The 16,584-nt window shown below is 36.9% G+C and overlaps 1 pseudogene; it reads right to left on the reverse strand.

Annotated features, from left to right (window-relative positions):
* Positions 1–16,180: 16,180 nt before the first annotated feature.
* On the reverse strand, positions 16,181–16,278 carry LOC118760743 (U6 spliceosomal RNA; annotated as a pseudogene).
* Between the last annotated feature and the right edge of the window lie 306 nt (positions 16,279–16,584).

The following is a 16,584-nucleotide window of genomic DNA, read 5'->3' on the forward strand; positions in this document are numbered from 1 at the left end:
ACATTGTTCAAAGAAAAGACAAGACAATCAATTTGATTTGACATTAGAACCATTCTCCTTTAACCAGAATAAGAGTCATGACATTTGAACTTCTGGAGAAAGAAAGATAATTATTGAAAACTATTTGACCTGGAATTGGATTACATTTCTCTGAGTTCATAACAAAATTTTACTTACTGATTTCCTATTTTTAAAATCAATCAACAATTCAAACAATATAGATGATTATTGGATCAGGGAATGATATACATCTCACAACCTTATTTTGTTCTATTAATTACTAATAGAATCTCATGCTTTGTTGGATAAATTAAGCTGGTTATCACACACTACATTGTCTGACTGTGGCATAAGACCAAGAAGTAAGATATGAGTGGAAATGCTTGTTAGAATCTTCAGCAAACTTCCTTAAAAGAAAAGGCTCACATATCTTTTTCCTTTTGGCATTTAATCATTTGCTTCAGTCTGCAATATCTACCCAATAGCCACAGCTACATTAGTTACCTTAGGGCACAACTGATATTCAATGTGTTATATGTGTACTAAAATGATTGTATAGATTAATAGGTGATCCAAAACCCAAGAGAGAGTGAATCTGACATTGAGCCCAGACCTATCCAACTCCAGACTTCCTTTATGAAGAAGGGAGGATGTCTCTTTTCTTTCTTATTCCAATAAAATGTTCCTTTTATTCCCTTTATGTGTGTCTGAAATAAACCTAGTTGACAGTTTTGTTTAAATTACAGGGATAACTTATTAAAAAGGATAACAATGTTGACTTTTAGATGTGGGAAAGAGGATATTAGAGGATTCAGAAAAATCAGAGTAGGAGCAATAATAGCCTTATGAAGTGGAGAGTAAACATTAGAAAGATAACATGCTGGCCATGAACAGTTTAAGAATATTACTACAAATTACAATTGTGGAAGGAAATGTGAGGAAAATAGTAATATAACATTACATAATGAAGGATAAGGTGGGAGGAGAATGACAGCACAAATAAGCTAAATTTTTGTGTTCTGAAGCTTTTAACTGCTAGAATAAATTACTCAAAAAGGCTATTGGGAAGGAAGGAGCTCATTGTTTGGAGGTTCCCACCCCAAGATTGGGATGGACCACTAACTGGGCCAACTGGTGAGGCTAGACACTGGCAGTGGCCAGTGTCAGAGCATGACAATAAGCAGACAGTCATCCTCTTTGTTTATGTGGTCTTTGCTTTTCAAACCACCATGATTTGATCATGTGGGCTTCACTCTAATAATCAGAATGCAACCATTTCTCAAAACTTCAACAGTTGAGAACTATCGTTGCATTTTCTACATTTAACACATTACCATTAACTGTGTAACTATTAACATAAGACTTCTGGGACCAATCTTTAGTATACAGGTTTTTGGGAGACACTCAAGTCAACAGGTAAGCAATGACATTTTTCTGGACTTTTTTTTGTTTTTCTGTAGGGAGTCATTGGACGTATGTCAAGTCATGTGAAGGAGAACTCAAAAATTCTTGTATTTGAAATACAGGAAGACAAAGGGATATATACCAAGATTCTCCATCCATTGTTATATTCTCCAAATTTCCACAAAAACAAGGAAAGGATCTGAAGCCATGAAGTTGTAATTCACTCTACCTCTTTCTTGCATGTGGGTGATAGAGCCCCAACTACTTGAGCCATCACCCATTGCCTTCCAGCGTGTGCGTGAGCTTAATTAGAAGCAGAAGCAGAACTAAAGTTCAGGGTTTCTGATATGGGATCCCTTTGCCTTAAGCAGCATTTTAGCTTTTATGGCAAATATCTGTGCTGATGGAGATTCTTATTTTATGTCTACTTGGACAACAAAAATGCAAGGTATAAATAACTAAGAGAACATTGAAAATATGTCTAATCCACAATTAATAAATAGACCAATGACTAGATCATTGTAGAAGGACATTATAACCCTGGAATGTCAAGAGTAAAGGATTACAATTGATTGGATAATATTTGTATGATCACAACCGAATGGATACCTTTTGTATAACTGATTGGATATCATTTGTATGAGAACAGTTGAATGGATAGCATGTGAATGAGAACACTTGTTAGAATATACAAAACAAAAGGAGTTCCAGGGCCCGGCACTATAGGGTAGTGGTTAAATTCCTCGCCTTGAATGTGCTGGGATCCCACATGGTCACCGGTTCTAATCCTGGCTGCCCCGCTTCCCATCCAGGTCCCTGCTGTGGCCTGGGAAGCAGTCGAGGTCAGGCCAAAGCCTTGGGACCCTGCACCCGCATGCGAGGCTTGGAAGAGGCTCCAGGCTCCTGGCTTTGCATCAGCTCAGGTCGGGCCATTACGACCACTTGGGGAGTGAACCATCAGATGGAAGATCTTCCTGTCTCTCCTCCTCTCTGTTTATCCGGCTTTCCAATAATAATAAATAAATCTTTAAAAAAAAAAACCCAAAAGCAGTTCCAAACAAAAGTATAGAAACAGTTGATGGTTTTGTTGATAAGCTCAATACTTCCTCCCTTATCCCATATGATCCTCAGTGTAATAAGTCTGATGCCACTAATAAACTTCGGCTTTTGACCATCAGTCAGAGTCCATGCGTGTTATTATTTTCTCCGTGCACCAAGTCCATCGCTGCGGGACAGTGACAGATCATGAAAAAGATGAAACTATTTATTCTGAGTTAGACTAAAAATAAAGACTCAGTCACTATTGATTTAATCTTTACCAAATGTTTAAACACACCTATTGGGGTCCATGCAGTCAGTAGGTGTGGATGACATGAAGGTATGAAGAGAACAGCTCCCCTGTTGGGCAGGGCCCAGGGGAGCTTCCAGCTGTTTGGCAGGGCCCGGGGGAGCTTCCAGCTGTTTGGCAGGGCCCGGGGGAGTTTCCAGCTGTTTGGCAGAGCCTGGGGGGGAGCTTCCAGCTGTTTGGCAGGGCCCAGTAGATTTCTCTCGGACCACCTTGATGCAGTCTCACCCCCCCCACCCCCGTTTGCATGGACACTCAAGCACCCCACTAAGAATTCTGTAATCTATTGAGCCATTGTTGTTTGCCCCTGTGAGATGGTTTTTGCAACCAATGAGAGCTTGAAAGTTAATGTTTCTGATAATGTCTTGGTGAGCAGGCTTTTGAAAATTTACACACAGGAGCACAATTAAGCCGGTGCCATTTCTGGACACCTTATTGGGTACTTAACCATTGCCTCAGAATCTGACCCAGACATGTAGCACACCTTCTGGGAAAGGGCTTGAAACATATCCTAAATATTAATGCAAGTGATGGAAGTGAGAGCTGAAACTGCTATGGCAATAAATGTAGTTATTGTTATCTCAAAGGCTAGTCTGTCTTTGCAGTTTCTTTGGAGCATAGAAAATATAGCTGTTTTAGAGATTTTTATAATTTTTTACCTAGAGGAAATATAGGGTGATTATATTAATATCATAGAGATATACTTTTGATTATTGTTGAATTGTTTCTGAGGTTGTAGAGTCTGCAGTTGTAGGGGGATTTAATGTTTGAAACTTTTTGTCCTAGTTCATTATGTTTTTTTCCCTTTTGATGTGTTTCTCCCACTAAGTGATAGATAAGCTGTGAAAATAAAATGTAGCAGGAATATTTTACTGATTAGTAGGCAATCATCTGTGCCTTGGCCTTGGAGTTCTGGCTGTCACCTAATGGCTACTTCTGAAGAATGAATAACGGCTTGCTTTAAAGAAACTGATCATAGTAACTTACAGAATTATCTTTAAGAGCACCTGGTTGACCATGAAGTAAAAAATAAAATAATGAAACATCTGTGCATACCCACTTAGTCGTGAAGTAAAAATAGAACAACCAAACAATTGTGCAGAGGCTTGGGATGTGTCTGAGTAAATAAAAAGGACAGCTTCTTCTTGAGCTGTAGCAAGAAGGCACCAAGTGACAGTGTCTGTGTCTTTCTCATCGCCAACTCCACACACCCTTCTCGAGCTCCGAACTCAGCTGGAGCTGGACTCGGCACACACCTTCTTTTTATTTTTGTATTTTGGCTATTTGCTGCTTCATGATCACTATCAAAATCTTTTTGAGAACTTTATCACCTTAAGCATTGTAGTTTTCATGCATGATAGAACTTATGGAAGGCATGTAAGTTATCTGATTACTTTCTTTCCTAAATGAATGTCTTACTTTTTTTTTTTTAACTCAAATATATGGACACAGACGGACATGTATGCAATAATTTAGTAAATCTTCCAAAGAGTTTGAAACATAGTTCTGGGTACCTGTGTTAAAACCTTATCCAATCTAATTGTAGTCTTTAAACATTTATTACTTAGTATAAATATTTAAAAATTTAATATGGGCATCTGACCTCTAACTGCTCATGCTGAAGGACTGGATATTTTTTCTTTTTTCTTCATGGTTTGTCGGATTCTTTTGAATACATAAGCTATTTTCTTAGCAATAGTTCTTCTGCTATATGAGATACATGTAAAAATATATCAAATGTTTAGTTGAGCACATAAGTTGGATACTAGATATGGCAAAGAATAAGGAATTGATGTCTCCCTTTTGTAACAATAAATAAAATTCCTGAACAGGTGATAATGTCGGTTCTTCTATTAGAGCATAAACTTTTAGAAATTGTACTCTATTGATACCAATTCATCCTTACATACTGTTTGAATGCTGACAACAGAGTACAAGTAGTTAATGAGCATTGCATGGAAACTAAATCTAAATGCTGATGCACAAATTCAAATGAATTAATAATATAAAGTGCATTTCCTCAAAATGATATGAAGTCCAATAGTCATTTCATTCTTTTATTCTGCAGGAGTAAATAAAGTTGCAATAAACTTCAGGCAATTTCTACTTTTTATTCCTGTAAATACATGTCATATAGGTGCTTTTTGATGCCAAACACTTTGGCGGGAATGAAGTCTATCTGCCCTCATGTGTTCATTCTGGAGTCAAGACATCACCACACCACTCTTCTGTCCCTGTGCTGAGTAGTGTGTTCTGAATTCTTATTACAATTTTCAGAATTATTGAGAGTGGTTGGGATTATCATCTATTCTTTCAAAAACTCAGAATTTGCATGTAAATTTCTTCCTCTGTTACTTGAGCCAGGAATGTAGGGGAGTGATCTGATTATAGTTGCAGTTGGGAAAGTAATGGTAAGTTTATAGATTACAAAGTGACAAATAACTGAACTTGAAGTTGAATCTCTATAGTATAAAAACATGACCCAGACTCAATCCCTTTTCCCTAGCCTCGAGTATCCTTTTCTGTCTCCCTTAGCACAAGGTGTCCTTGCCTGTTTTTTATCAAAAGAAATTTAATGGCTTAAGGGTGCAATCCCCAGGAGTGATTTGCTTCTCCAATAAACTTCATGTTGATGAAAATGTATTATTTTCATCCTGTTGTGGGTTGTGCTCACTTATTCTGTATTTTAGAGAATATGTAATGGAAGTGTAGCAGGGAATGATATGCTCAGATATGGAGACAAACTGCTGTATGTCTCTACATACAGACCAAAGATGGACTCCCAGTGAAAGAGTTGAATACATCCCAGCAGTAAGATGATGGACTCTCCTCATGGTCGGGAAACACTTCAATAATGTCATGATGGACTTGTGACTGTTCACAAAGGACACCAGTTGTAAGACGAGAGGGGAAATCAATGGCAGGGGGGTGGTGTGTGACCTTGGGGAAAGGCACGGGCAACCCCAGAGCCTATGGAACTATATCATAAAAAATAAAATATTTTTAAATGTAAAATAATAATAATAAAATGAATGATAAGAACCTTAATGATCAATATTGTCTGGAAGGAACTTCCATAACTACATTCAAGTAACACACCCCACCAGACCCTTGCAAATTCCCTAAAGATCATTACATCTCTGATCAATCAGGAACATTGCATGTACACACATCTCAGATCCAATTTTCTGACTATAACAACTTTCACCCTAACTCCTCAGGGAGCCCAGGAATTCAGCAATATCTGCCCAGCTCCTTGCTCTGCATTGCAGTAAAGACTTACTTCCCTCCACCACTCAGATGTCAGTGACTGGCTTTCTGCATGTTGGGTAAGCAGACCCAGTTTGGTGTTGTTCTGCAACAGATACATTGTAGTACTTTCTACTACAATGCTTTCTATGCAACGCATTGAAGTCACATAAGCCCAAGATATGTAACTATGTTCATTGCAAAAATGAACAAATTAATGCAAAGAAGTTAATTGCCTTTATTAGATCTGACTTGTTGATCTATTTTTGACTTTGTACTTTCAATCAATATAATTTCTAAAGGGATTATTATTATTTAGTTTGTGTGAATGTAATATAGTTAGCTAATCATTTTATGCATCTACATACATAAAAAACATAATTTGTTTTTCTGTTTCATCTCATTTGTTTTATTTGTTTTCTTAAGAGTTGCACATTTTTATTGGAAAGTTAGATATACAGAGAGGAGGAGAGACAGAGAGGAAGATCTTCTGTCTGTTGATTCACTCTCCAAGCAGCCACAATGGCTGGAGCTGAACCTATCTGAAGTGATGAGCCAGGATCCTCTTCTGGGTCTCCCATGCAGGTGCAGGGTCCCAAGGCTTTGGGCCATCCTTGACTGCTTTCCCAGGTCACAGGCAGGGAGCTGAATGGGAAGCAGGGCTGTTGGGATTAAAACCAGTGCCCATGTGGGATCCTGGTGAGTGCAAAGCGAGCACTTTAACCTTTAACCATGCTGGGCCCCGTCCTTATTTCATTTGTTTGCCAAACATAAAATGCACATTATTTAGAAATTTATATGAGGTGGCACTTGAAAATATACATTGCAGTTAGACTCCTCCACAAGGTTTGTTATACTTTTCCTCTCTAAAACACACATTATCTGGGGGTATATTTAACTGATTTTTCGGCTTGACTTTTTTCCAAATCATTTTGCAGTGTGAATTGGGTTTTGAAAGAAAAAAGAACAGCATGAGAGAAATTTCTCTCTCTCTCTCTCTTTTTTTTTTTTGTATCCAGAAACAAAAATCATGATTTTCCCTAAGGTTTTTCTTATTTTCCTTTTTCTTTTTTTCTTTTAAAGATATATTGTACATAGATGTGCTGGTTGATAATAATTTTGATTCTCCCCAAAAAATGACAGACAAGACCACTGTGATCTCTTCATATGTAGAGTATTCCCACTAGAATCTTCAATATCTTGAATTCCTGATGGGCTGAAAAAGTCATGAAAATCAAGGTTAAAGCTGCTTGGCATTGAAAAATGCCCAGAAGGCAAATGTGGCTTCCCTGCTCTGCTTGCTTCTCTGGCTTCTAATTTCTGCTTAGCATTTGACCTCCAAGAACTAACTCCTCCTGACAATTTCATATGTTTAGAAAATTCAGTTAAGAATACAAAGAATATTTTTTTAGTTGTTTTCATCAAAGGAATATATGATATATTCACACTTTTCAAAACTGGATACTGAAGTTCAATTCACCACTGCTGGAATAGTAATTTACTTTCTGTTATAAATACCACTAACTCTTCGTGTGCTTCTTTACATATATCAGCAAAATGATGAAAGAAGTAGAATTGATCAAACAGCATGAGTGTGTTGGAGGTTCTTAATTCTGAGCTGACATAGTGTCCATCAACAAGTTTTGTCACTGTTAGGCTTAGCAAAATATAATGTGCATCTAGATATGATTGCTATCTCATGATTTTAGTTTTGGAACATGGGAAACTAAAATGCAGCATGTATTTCAGGCAAGACTGACAAGAATGCATTGAATATATTTGTGGTCCTTCATTTGCAAACAGCTCTAGTATACGCAAAAGTCCACACATATTGAAGTATGATTTCATTCTTTCATTTGGTGATTCTTTTTAGTATAATTACATATTCTTTTATGAAGCATCTATACATATCCTCTTCATAATTTTCTATCGGAATGAACATTAATTTTTAATTTCAAACTTTTCATGCTTTAAGAATACTTGATTTTTGTTATATATTTTAAATAGTCCCCTACTGATTCATAGTTTCATTGTATGACATTTTCTTATGCAGAGAAATATTAAGTACTGTATTTTAAATGGTAAGACTAATTTTGCCAGGGCTGGAACGTTGGCGTTGCATACCAATCTTGTGCTGGTAAGTTCCAGTGTCCCATATGGGCACTGGTTTGTGTCCTGGCTGCTCCCTTTCTGATCCAGCTCTTTTTGATAGCCTGGTAAACAGCAGAGGAGAGCCTGAGGCCTTGGGCCCTGCATCCATGTGAGAGGCTGGGAGAAAGCTCCCAGCTCCCAGCCTCAGCTCAGCTCAGCTCAGCTCTGCCCATTGTGGCCACTTAGGGAGTGAACCAACAGAAGGAAGACCTCTTTCTCTCATTCTCTCTGTAAAGATCTGCCTTTCAAATTAAAGTAAATAAATGTTTAAAAATTATTTTTCATTCTATATCTTTATTTTGACATTATGCTTAAATATTTCTTCTTGCATTTTTCAGTATTTAAACAAATTTTGTTCATCTAACTTTATTATATTTTTATCCAAGAATATGTTAGGGGGCCCGGCGGTGTGGCCTAGTGGCTAAAGTCCTCGCCTTGAACATCCCGGGATCCCATATGGGCGCTGGTTTTAATCCCGGCAGCTCCACTTCCCATCCAGCTCCCTGCTTGTGGCCTGGGAAAGCAGTTGGGACCCTGCACCCGCGTGGGAGACCAGAGGAGGTTCCTGGTTCCCAGCATCGGATTGGCGCACACCGGCCCGTTACGGCTCACTTGGGGTGTGAATCATCAGACGGAAGATCTTCCTCTCTGTCTCTCCTCCTCTCTGTATATCTGACTTTGTAATAGAAATAATAAATCTTTAAAAAAAAAAAAGAATATGTTATGAATCTGGATTAGTTTTTTTGTGATAAAGAATTAACTACTTAGCCTCTGTGTCAAAACCAATTACTTAAAAAGTCATCATATCTCTGCTTATTTTAACTATCAATTATCATAATTCATTTGTTCAATTTAGATTTCTATGCATGTGCTTTTTTCATGTGTTGTTCTTTTATTTCTCACCTGCAGCGTCGCTTTTCTCTCTGTAATGCACTTGAGTCAGTGAAAATGTACTAATGTCTTAATCATATAACTGATTGCAAACTCCAAACTTTTCCTTATATAGATGAATCCAGTACTTGATTTTGTAGTACATATATTGTATTTGCTTTTTTTTAGTCCATCATTATGTATCACAATAATATCTAATTTGTTGGAGAGACAGGGAGAGAAAGATATCAAATCAGTATTGCGCCTTTGCAGTGGCTTAATATTAGTTATGTAATTATCCCCTAACAGAGATTCTGCTAAGAATGCTACCTAACCAGATCAAAAAGAGATGATTTCTTAAGAGATGAAACTTACAGATATAAATGCATATCTATTCCAGCCCATTCTTTTATTTTGTACACACACGTACTTATACATATACAGCTTACATATACAGTATCTGAAAAACACGAAGTTTCCCTTTGGAACTTTTCTTTGTGAAACTTTCAACTCTGTTAGCCAAAACAACATATACACAAACAATACAACAACAACAAAAACCACCAAAATTAATACATAATTCTAACTCAATATTCTGGCCCTTTTAATAAGGATGAAGATGATGAGATTTCATTTTAGCAATTGCTTAGTTTTACCCCCTTGAGGTCAATGACAAACCTATCATTTCAGTTTCTTAATTTATGTGTCCATTTGCATATTCTTAAACAAACACAACATTGAATTGCTTTTTATTGCTGACTCCTGAATTGTTAATTTTATTTTTAACTGACACATAAACATTGTATGTTTTAAGGAGTATCATACAGCAATTTTATACATGTAAACACTGTGTCATGTCTAATCAGGATAATTAGATACATCTCCTCAAACACTTAATAGTTATTGATGTGAAAATTTTAAATTTATTCCTTCCATTTTTTTAAGAGAAATCTGTACTGCATTATCATCAGCCTTTGTGAAAAAAGTGTTGGTGTTTGAAGCTTATTAACAGTGATTCAGAGGCGAAAGATTTATACGATCTGAAGAGAAACCAGAGTAGCCACTCAAAAAATGGGCACGGGAAATGGGCAGACACTTCACAAAGGAACAAACCCAAATGGCAAATAAACATATGAAAAAATGCTCAAGTTCCTTGGCAATAAGGGAAATCCAAATTAAAACATCAATGAGGTACCACCAAACTCCAGTAAGACTGGCCCACATGAATAAAAGCACCAACAACACTTGCTGGCGAGGTTGTAGGGAAAAGGGAACCCTACTCCACTGCTGGTGGGGGTGCAGGCTGGTACAGCCTCTATGGAAATCAGTATTGAGAACATTCAAACAACTCAAAATCAACATACCGTATGAGCCAGCAATAGCACTCCTAGGAATATATCCAGAACACTTGTTTTATGAGAAACCAACATGCACTCCTATGTTCATAGCAGCACAATCAGTAATTGCAAAAACATGGAAGCAGCCAAAATGCCCATCAACAGAGGATTGGATAAGAAAGCTATACTACTCAGCTATTAAAAAACACAAAATGCAGTTCTTTGTGGCCAAATGGGCCAAACTGGAAACCATAATGCTAAGGGAAATGAGCCAATCCCAAAAGGCTAACTACCACGTTTGCCTTAATTTAAGATGATATGATGTTATGTATAACATGTTATGTTTTGAATGTTATATGTTGTGTATAAACTAAAATTGAAATGTCAATGAGGTGGTCACAGAAGGTGGTTAAGAACTCGCATTTACTTTTAACATATTGGTTTCTCATTACTATGTCAATTAATTCCATAATGATGTAAATTTTTGCTGATGGTATGTTGGAGCTTTTAATTGATCAGGATGATACTCTGCTGGCTCTGTCTTCAGACCAGAGAGGGTATACCTAAGAAGCCGTTGAACTTGACTGGACAATAAGATGCTGGACTCTAGGTTTGGTATATGCTTGCAATGGGGGAATCTCAACTGAACTTGAGCTGTGGTTATGCAACAAGTGGAGGAATCCACCATGGTGGGAGGGTTTGGGGAGGGGTGGGAAGAATCCCAGTACCTATGAAACTGTGTCACATAATACAATGTAATTAATGAATTAAAAATAATAAATAAAAAAAAATTTAAAAAAAACAGTGATTCAGTTCTTCCCACTCCTATTAAACTGGACTTATTTTATGTAGCTGATTCTGAAAAATAAAAAAACAACTCTCTGAGATACTACAAGAAAAACAGACTACATGTATACAGCTTCCAGGGTTCAACTAAACAAATCCCAAGAAATCTAGTTACAATATACAAATACACAGTAGAGATGAGTTAAAACTACCAATTATATCAGGTCAGACCTGACATTCTGTAACAGTGATGAGGAAGGAACACAGCTTAGAGTGGTAAATAAATGTTTCAATGTGCAAAACCTATTAGTAAAAATGAAGCGAAGTTTATAAAGCACAAAGATGCGATGGTGTACAGAGTTAACTGTAAAATAAAATTTTGTCTTGAGATTTTTCTGTCTGGACTGGAAACTTTTTATTCCAATGATGAACTAGTCAAATGGATAACATTTCTTACTTCATACAGACAACAATGGTTTCAAAAAGCTGAAGAAAAGCCATATACCAATTTGAAATACACTTAGTAGCTGAGAGAAGTGACATACACTAGAAGCATCAGGTGAGCTGCAACTTGTGTGTGATGCGGCATAATACCCTAGCTTAGAATCTGATGTGCCAAATATGAAATAAACTCTAATACTGAATAAATCTGAAAGCCATCCAGTCTCAAAAGCAATCTCCACGTTGTTTTAACAGGACAAAGGATACAGCTGCATGTGACATCTGCAGCAGAATAACTGAACAAGGTTGTTCGATTCTATGATCTGATCTATCAGCCTATAAAACAGAAGGAGAAAACTCATGCAAAGTTCTTAGATTGTTAAAGAAAATTATTTTTCTTAGTCAAAGATTAATTATTAGCTACACTGAGCAAGTTTGTATTTCCATAAAAGCCATACCAGGAAGAAAAAAAAATTAATTTCCCCAGAGTAATGAGAATGATGCAAATTGCTCTTATCAATTTTATCTTAGAAAATTTCAAACATAAATATATACTTTATATAATCATGTGGTATATAAGCTCATACAAAATATGTGTATCGGAGTCTACAACGATGTCTGGCACATAGGTTTTTTGTTCAGTGAAATGAACGACTGAATTTCATAGAGACATAAAGGTCAAACATCTTGCTTGCCTGCTCCCTTCATCCACAATCTGTCATAGAACAGGAATAGGGAAACACACTTAAGCTAAGGTTATGCAATCCATTTGTTTAGTATTTTCAAACAACAAAATTGGAAAAATTCAATAAATCAAGCATTCAAATAGTAGGATAATTCACTTTTAATCTGATTCCATTCTTCAGCATGGTATACGTCAAGAGTTGATGGGGGTCAGCATTGCGGCACAGTTAATTAAGCAGCTGTCTGCAAAGCCAGCTTTCCATATGCGTGCTGGTTCATGTAACAGCTGCTCCACTTCAGATCTAGCTCTCTGTTAAGCATCTGGGAAGATGGCCCAAGTGTTTGGGCCCTTGTCACCCATAGGTCTGGCTCAGCCTCTACCAGCATATGGAATTTTCCCTCTCTTTTTCTATAACTCTGCCTTTTAAATAAATTTCAAAAAAAAAAAAAAAATAAGAGAGAGAGAGATTGGGAAAGAAAGAGTTTGGCAAACCACAGCACCTGGGAACTATAGCTTATGAGTCAAATATGGTCCATGGTTTATTTGGGTAAGTAAAGGCTTATTGTTACACAGTCCTGTCCATTCATTAATGCATTACCTATTGCTGCATTCCCATTACAGTTGCAGAATCAAGAAAACAGCACAACTGATAGCCAGTAAAGCTGAGAATATATATATATTATATATATATTATATATATATATATAATTTTTATTGAAAAAGCTTGTGATTCCTGGTTTGCAAATAAAAAATTTTGGAGTTTCATAAGAGGCAGAATAAAATTGTGCAGAGAGTTATATCTCCTATTGCAATTCGAAATTGCTCTAGATTCTAGGAAATATACTGCATAAATAACTGCCATCCATAGCATAAAAGATAATCAAGGATTGGTGGTGAGCAATGAAGAAAAGCAAGCTGTTAGGAAAACACCTCACATTAGGTAATACTGAAAATGCTCAATTATAGAAGTAGCTTAGATCAGATAGCACATTTTAAATCAGCTAAGAGATAAAAAACAGTTTGGACCTGATTATAATCCAGAGTGGTTGGGAATGCTTTGTTTTCTCCAGCCACAATGAAGGCATTTCTTGAGCCTGACTTTTCAGGTAGAATATTTCCTTAGACCTGAGGATCCATACGGCAGTGTGGGCGATCCTGGGGGATGATCATTGTCTTCAATTATGCATCCATCTCCAATTAGGATGCAATAAAATGTAGAAGCAGATTGGCCAGGAAATCAGTGATTTATTTTTTTACTGCATTCTGAGCAGCAGTTATAAACTCTTCCGCATATGTTTAAGCAAAATTCATAGAATTATCTGCCTGCGGTGATAATGCAATCCTAATAAAATGGTCTGACACCTCAACTTGCAAAATAGACCAAAGTGGAAAACAAAGGTAATATTTTAGTAAAGAATATATTGAAAATATACCTCAAATGTTTATAACAGAATTGTAGGTAGAAGTAATACAATTTTAAAACGCATTTTAATAACTTTTTTAAAAATAAAATTTTTAATCTTTATCCCTTAAGACGACACCAGCTTTTTAAATTATACAGAATGATAAATAAAATCTTGTTGTGGCAGAATATATAAATGTTTGCATTAAGGCGGAGTGAATGACAAACAAACAAATGGATTAAAATCTCTGTTCTATCATGCTGAAGCGATTTTTCCAACCCTTCTGTGTGTAGCGCTGGCTGGGTTCCTCTGGTTCATCCTCTCCTCTCAGCTCTCGATGCAGAAGGTTAATAAGGGTCAGCTATCCGATCTCTCAGGATTTTGCCCTTGGCAGAAGACAGCCATCTCTCTTAAACTGGCAGTCTGTTCCCCGGACAGCTCCCGTTTAAAGACTGATCAATAGGATGTGTAAAGGCTCGGACCTTTCTTGTCCCAGTTTGAGCCAATTCTGATAACTATCCTGGCATCAGCAATTTCATATAAGGTTTGCTAAAACTTCTGTGACGGCTCTGCAATTGAAATCACCTCTCTGTATCCATTTTTTTCCCCTGTCCAAGGTATGGATTCCAAGAATGCTTCAGAATAGACTTCCAGAATGATACTGGTCAATCAAATATCGGTTTCCAGGCTGGGTATTTGGTACAGTAATGCAGACATTGCTTGCAATATCCATATGCTACAGTGAGATAACTGGCTTGAAACCCTGATTCTCGCTTTCTGCCTTCAGCTGCAAGCAAATGCACACTCTGTGAGAATGGAGGTGATGAACCAAATAGCTGGGCCTGGGTTAAGGGCTGTGACCCTGGCTTTGGTGGTCTGGACTAGGCCGGGGTATGCTGGTCATTTCAGGAGAGAACTAGATGATGAAAGATTTATCTTTCTCTCTTTGACTTATAAATCAAATTTAAATAAATGAATAAATAAAATTCTGTTTCCTTCAAGAGTAGTGAGGACTAGTATAAGAAAGCAATCTTAAAAGGAGATTTTGGAACCAGAGCATTGAAATTCTGCCAGAACAAAATTGATAGTGGTTTGACAACAAGAATAACAGCACATACCATAAATTTGTTGGCTAATGTGTTTGACAGAGAGTGACTAATATCAAACTATCAGGTGCCCAGAGCTACCCATTTTAAAAAATTTAAAGAGGATAAGTGGACATCCTAGAGTGGAAGCTGTGCATTCGCTGAGTTAGTTAAAAAGCAAATTTTGTGGACTCCACATATTTTGTAGATTCCAGCAACTGAGTTAGTTATAAAGCAAGTTTTGTGGACTCCATGTCATCCACACTGTTGAATAAGCATTTCTCCCTTTACTTAAATTGATGCTCACATAGTTATTCCTCAAGACCAAATGACAGAAAGGGAAAAAGAAAAAAAAAATCCCATTTGATTTGCTAATCAGAGTTCCTATTTAAAAATCTATTTTGAGTTGAAGTAGAAATATCTTGAACGATATCTGTGTATAGGTGTTTTTATAGTACGTACACATAATCAGTGACAAATGGTTTAGGGAGCAGCCAAACAATAAAATAGAAAAAAGAAAGTCTTGGCCATTGTATGAGGCTCTTATGGGAGTATTATGGAGTTTAGATCCAGAAATGCATGCAGCTGCTTCAGTCTCAAAGCTTTGCATTACTCTTTCATGCATTAAGTTGGATACTTGATCTAAATATGGTGTGTGTAAGGTGGATAGATGCAGTGGGAATTCTTCAGCTCAGGGACAAGGTGCTCTGGAAGGTAGTATTTGCAAAGGAGTTGTTTTATATTAAGAGTGTGTCCAGTCTATGTCCTCCATCCCCCATCTCTGACACGATGGATCAGAGAACAAGACAGTCATGCAGGCAAAGACATGCAGAGCTGCAGTCCTCATTTAATATGATAGAAACCCTGTTCTATTACAGTCAACACAGGAGTGATCAATGCTTTGAATGCTACATTATAGCACAAGAAATCAATAGGAAAAATAATGATCTTTCTCTGAAACTGAGATATCTTGAGGGCCATCCAGTTTCATGGTTGACCATGAAGCAAAAATATAGTCGATGCTACAGAAGTGAGACAGAGGGGCATCTGTTTGGTATTTCAAGAATATATTTGTAAATTTCCTATTTTTTCCAGCTTGATAATAAACGGATAAATGCAGCAGTGGAAATCTAAATATTATGGCAATCAAAATGTCACACAGCTCCAGAATGAAGTTCTGGATTATCCCAATAAGAAAATCTACCTGAACCAGTAAACTAAGCAAGGGAAAGTAGAATATAGAATTAATGGCTATAAATATTCACGCTAAGTATCAGTTATATTCATAAGGTCATCTGATGTAGCAGAGTTGTTCATTCAAGTTAATATCCTTCCTATTACCAGGACCAAAGGGGAAAGAAGCTCAATGAGTGAAGTTCTATATAATTGTTTACTAGAATTTACATGAATCAAATGTGTCAGCCAAATCTAATGAATGAAGCATCTTGGGTCATCCTTGCGGAGGGGCCATGCAATCTCTGTATCGTTCCAATTTTAGCAAATGTGCTGCAGAAGCGAGCACAAATGAATCATCTTGGATGTAGTAATCTATACACTAGATTTCTCTTTATGCAATGGTGAGTAGATTGGTCAACTGAGATTTTTAGCCGTCAGCCCTTTCTAGCCATTTTACTTAGGCTGGTCAAAGTAGAGGTGTAAAAACATTTTACTCTCCAGCCTGAAACTGAGAGATCTTGAAGGCCATCCAGTTTCGTAACTCCGTTTAGTTTGCAAAATTCCTGTTGCCCACGTCTCTCTTTGCCCAATTTTGCTTTCACCTTCCGTATTTTTCCTAAGGTTGATACAAACTTTTTTATTTGAAAACTAT

The sequence above is a fragment of the Ochotona princeps genome, chromosome 8 (genome assembly GCF_030435755.1).
Source record: "Ochotona princeps isolate mOchPri1 chromosome 8, mOchPri1.hap1, whole genome shotgun sequence".
Lineage (NCBI taxonomy): Eukaryota > Metazoa > Chordata > Mammalia > Lagomorpha > Ochotonidae > Ochotona > Ochotona princeps.